Consider the following 4880-nt stretch of genomic DNA (forward strand, 5'->3'; position numbering starts at 1 on the left):
TGGAATGTTACTCAGCCATAAAAAGAAACGAAATTGAGTTATTTGTAGTGAGGTGGATGGACCTAGAGTCTGTCATATAGAGTGAAGTAAGTCAGAAAGAGAAAAACAAATACCGTATGCTAACACATATATATGGAATCTAAAAGAAAAAAAAATTGGTTATGATGAACCTAGGGGCAGGTCAGGAATAAAGACGCAGATATAGAGAATGGACTTCAGGACACAGGGAGGGGGAAATGTAAGCTGGGACAAAGTGAGAGAGTGGTATGGACATATATACACTACCAAATGTAAAATAGATAGCCAGTGGGAAGCAGCCGCATAGCACAGGGAGATCAGCTCGGTGCTTTGTGGCTACCTAGAGGGGTGGGATAGGGAGGGTGGGAAGGAGACGCAAGAGGGAGGAGAAATGGGGATATATGTATATGTATAACTGATTCACTTTGTTGTACAGCAGAAACTAACACACCATTGTAAAACAATTATACTCCAATAAAGGTGTTAAAAAAAAAAAAAGGTGGCAGAGACATGTAATCTTAGCTCTGCCCAGAAAGAAAAATGGGGACATTTGGAGAACACATGGGAAATCGTGTTTTGGGTATTAGGATAACAGTTTACCCAGAAAAAACACTAAGAATTACACATTAAAATACCTAAAAAGACACATTTCTGAAAGCAGCACTCTAAAATGAGAGACCATATCAGGCATTCCTAAAGATGAAGTGAGGGTTAACAAGGTGAGTGTGGATTTGACCTTGGGAAAGAGGCCTCAATATTTAGGGCCCACATTAGAAGTTTGTCTATGGAATTAACACTTAAATTGAGAGCCAAAGAATAAAACTGCTGGATGCAATAAAAAGACAAGTTTGAAACCTACACTAATAGATGAAGTAATTGGGGCCCAGAAAGGGGAAGTGTTTTTTCCTCCTAGTATCCCAAAATGAGTAAGAGGCAGAACTAAACGTAGAACCCAGTTCTGATTCTGGGTCCAGTGGTCTTTATGTCATATAGTAGTATTTGTCTTAATTTACTGATTCTAAGGAAAGTTTGAAAAAGTAGGTTCTCATGTTTTCCAACTATAACAGCTATGGACTCGGACTATGTAAACCTGAAAAAGGTTTTCTTCCAAGTGTTCTTTCTTACTCTGCTCTTTGGCTGAGGACACCATCCAGTTTCTAATAGGACTTAGAATTCCTTGCTTATGGCTTTTAAGTATTAATTTGCAGTGTAGATTTTTTTCCCTGCATTTTGTTTAATGGATGAATTAGGTTTGATCAACATTCTAGTACTGTCTTATAAAAATATAAGCTTAGAGTACATAATCTGGCAGCTTGTGAGAAAATCATTTTCAGGGGAAATAAATTCACCCCAGTCAGAAGATAGGATTAGTCAGGATTGACCTGCCAAGTTGAATCAGACAGTTCTATAGCATCAGATGTTCCCGGCATTGACTTTTTAATGAGAAACGGGTCTGTAAGATCTGTTTTACTCCTCTGTAAAATATTTTATGAATTTGAACGAAGCTTTCCATCATTTAGATACTGTCAGAGCTGAAGATGGGTTAGGCTGAGACCAAGTAAAAATTAGCTTCCGATGGCTCGGCCAGGGGGAACATGTCTAATTTGTTAATGTGCTGACCCTCTTTCTTCCCTAAGCCAAAAGGCTCAAAAGACCATACACTAGTAAATACCTTTTATATAGAGAAGAAAAAGACCAAAGCAACCCAGCAGAAGCTCTTTGGAAAAAATCTCATAAAGTATGCAGTCCCTCCTGCTGGCAGGGGAGGGTTGGGAACAAAGCATCTGGGCCTCTTGGCTTTCATGTCACATCCACAGCTCCAGTCCTTAAATGCAGCTTCGGGGCTTGACAACTAGAGTTGACTAGTTAAGTGGGTCGTAAGTTCCATCTTTAAATCACCCAGCTGTTCTTTTTTCTCAAGAATAAAACCAACCCAGCTGCTGGTGGGAGTTTCCCACTGTGACCCAGGAAGTCGAGGTCTGGAGACAGGTGTGGAGGGGGAAAGTTAGAGGGGGGAGAGGGAGCAGAGATGGGGAGGCAGGGGCCTAAACCTTCTCCTGGTCTACCAGAACACTGTGCCGGGGCTGCCCACGGACAGGGGTGGAGGTGTCCCAAGTTGTTATTTGGAAGGAAGCTTATTTCTTGCTGTGCTCTGCAGTCGGGTAGGAATGGAGGGACAGGGCATAATGGGATCATTGAATGGTAGAGCTGAAAGAGGTCCCATGAACTGAATCTAATCATTTTGGAGATGATGAAGCTGAGGTCCACAGGGGGACATGCTTGGCCCATGGACAAGACTGGAGCCTAGTTATTCCAACTCCACTGAGACCTCTTTTTTGTCTAGTAACTCATTGTGGTTTTGATTCACATTTCTCTAATGATTAGTGATGTTGAGCATCTCTTCACGTGTTTGTTGCCAATCTGTATGTGTAAGTTCCATCTTTAAATCACCCAGCTGTTCTCTTTTCTCAAGAATAAAACCAACCCAGCTGGTAGGTAGGAGTTTCCCACTGTGACCCAGGAAGCCAAGGTCTGGAGACAGGTGTGTAGGGGGAAAGTGGCGGGGGGAGAGGGAGCAGCGAGGGGGAGGCAGGGGCCTAAACCTTCTCCTGGTCTACCAGAGCACTGTGCTGGGGCTGCCCGCGGACAGGGGTGGAGGTGCCCCAAGTTGTTATTTGGAAGGAAGCTTCTTTCTTGCTGTGCTCTGCAGTCGGGTAGGAATGGAGGGATGGGGCATAATAGGATCATTGAATGTTAGAGCTGGAAGAGGTCCCATGAACTGAGTCTAATCATTTTGGAAATGATGAAGCGGAGGTCCACAGGGGACCTGCTTGGCCCATGGACACAATTGGAGCCTAGTTATTCTAACTCCACTGAGATCTCTTCTTTGTCTAATAACTCACAAGGCAGTATGGGACAGATGCACACGATCCAGACCCTGGCATTAAAGACCCTGCAAGATCACTGGGGAGACAGTATAATAATATAAGCAACTTATAATAAATAATGTTGCTAGGCACAGAAGTCCTTATTGCTATACCACCGAATACGCTGAATGCACCTGAACAAGGTACTTAACCTCTCTGTTTCTTGGGTGCTACCTCTGTAAGAAGATATTAAATATTTACATACACACAAATATAGGTAGTAACTAATAGAATTAAATATAAAAATTTAATATTTAGAGAACTTATGCTCATGGCCCTGGGGATGGGGAGAGAAGATCTACAGTTTACTTTGGAACTTTCCCCAACAGGGCTGTTCACAGATCAGAGAGAACACTGAGGTTCTACTGTGGCATTTACCCTCTTCTGGCCCTCCCTCAAAACAGGGTCCTTCTCTGACCACCTTTCTTTGGGGTCTTACCTCTGATATAGCCCCAATATATTCCTTTGTGATAGACCCCCATACTGCCTTTACCCAAGATCTTGGTGAAGGAGTATGTTTCTCTCACTCTTTGAAGCACACAAGGTGACAACATAACTAGTCTAACAGTGTGATCAGTGTTAGAAGGTAAGGGTCAGAGATGAAGTGGCTACTCTTCCTGGTCCTCCCCTTTGCAAGGTGACAACTGATTTAGTGGGTACCTTTGTGGTCTAAGCCAAAAAAATGAGACAAATTGTAGTAACCGAGGACTATGTCTTGAGAACTCTGACAGTCCTTTAAGGATTCCTGCATTGATTCAGTGAGTCCCCTTGTCTATATATAAATATTACGCAGACAGGTGTAGAACGGAGCCGGGAAACCTGGGTTTTATTCTTCCCTCTGCCACAGGTGTGTGATCTTGGTGAGAACTTATATCTCTGATTCCCAGTTTCTTCATCTTTAAAAGGAGACAATTTTTCTTCTCTGTGTGACCTATAAGGTTGTTAAGGGAGTGTGATGAAATAATGTATGTGAAGGCACTGACTGTAAAGAATATCACACCTGGGAGAAAAGGAACCCTCCTGCACTCATGGTGGAAATGTAAATTAGTGCAGCCACTATGGAAAACAGTATGGAGGTTTCTAAGAAACTAAAAGAACTACCATATGACCACCAATTCCACTCCTGGGTGTATATCTGAAAAAAAGAGAAAAACACTAATTTGAAAAGATACATGGACCCCAGTGTTCATAGCAGCGTTATTTACAATTGCCAAGATATGGAAGCAACCTAAGTGTCCAATCAACAGATGAATGGATAAAGAAGATGTGCCATTTGCAGCAACCTGGATGGATTTGGAAGGCATTATGACCAAACGTAAAATAGATAGCTAGTGGGAAGCAGCCACATAGCACAGGGAGATCAGCTCGGTGCTTTGTGACCACCTTAGAGGGGTGGGATAGGGAGGGTGGGAGGGAGGGAAATGCAAGAGGGAAGAGATATGGGAACATATGTATATGTATAACTGATCAACTTTGTTATAAAGCAGAAACTAACACGCCATTGTAAAGCAATTATACTCCAATAAAGATGTAAAAATAACTAACTAAATAAATAAATAAGCCAGAGAAAGGCAAATACTGTGATGTCACTTATATGTGGACTCTAAAAAAAAAAAAAATACAATAAATTAGTTAATAGTACAAAAAAGCAGACTCGCAGATATAGAGAACAACCAGTGGGGAGAGGGAAGGGGGAAGGGCAATGTAGGATTAGGGGATTAAGAGCTACAAACTATTATGTATAAAATAAGCTATACACAGGATATGTTGTACAACGTGGGGAATATGGCCAATATTTTATAATAACTACAGACTATAACCTTTAAATATTGTGAATCACGATATTGTACACCTGTAACATATAATGTACAGCAACTACACTTCATTAAAAAAAGAAAAAGAATGACACATCTAAAGTATCTGTTATCATGAATG

The 4880-nt window shown here is 41.6% G+C and overlaps 1 pseudogene; it reads right to left on the minus strand.

Annotated features, from left to right (window-relative positions):
* The window catches only part of LOC102978335 (uridine diphosphate glucose pyrophosphatase NUDT14-like), a 33932-nt pseudogene extending 30505 nt beyond the window's left edge, over positions 1-3427 (minus strand).
* Positions 3428-4880: the final 1453 nt, after the last annotated feature.

This window comes from Physeter macrocephalus, chromosome 19 (genome assembly GCF_002837175.3).
Source record: "Physeter macrocephalus isolate SW-GA chromosome 19, ASM283717v5, whole genome shotgun sequence".
NCBI classification, from domain to species: Eukaryota; Metazoa; Chordata; class Mammalia; order Artiodactyla; family Physeteridae; genus Physeter; species Physeter macrocephalus.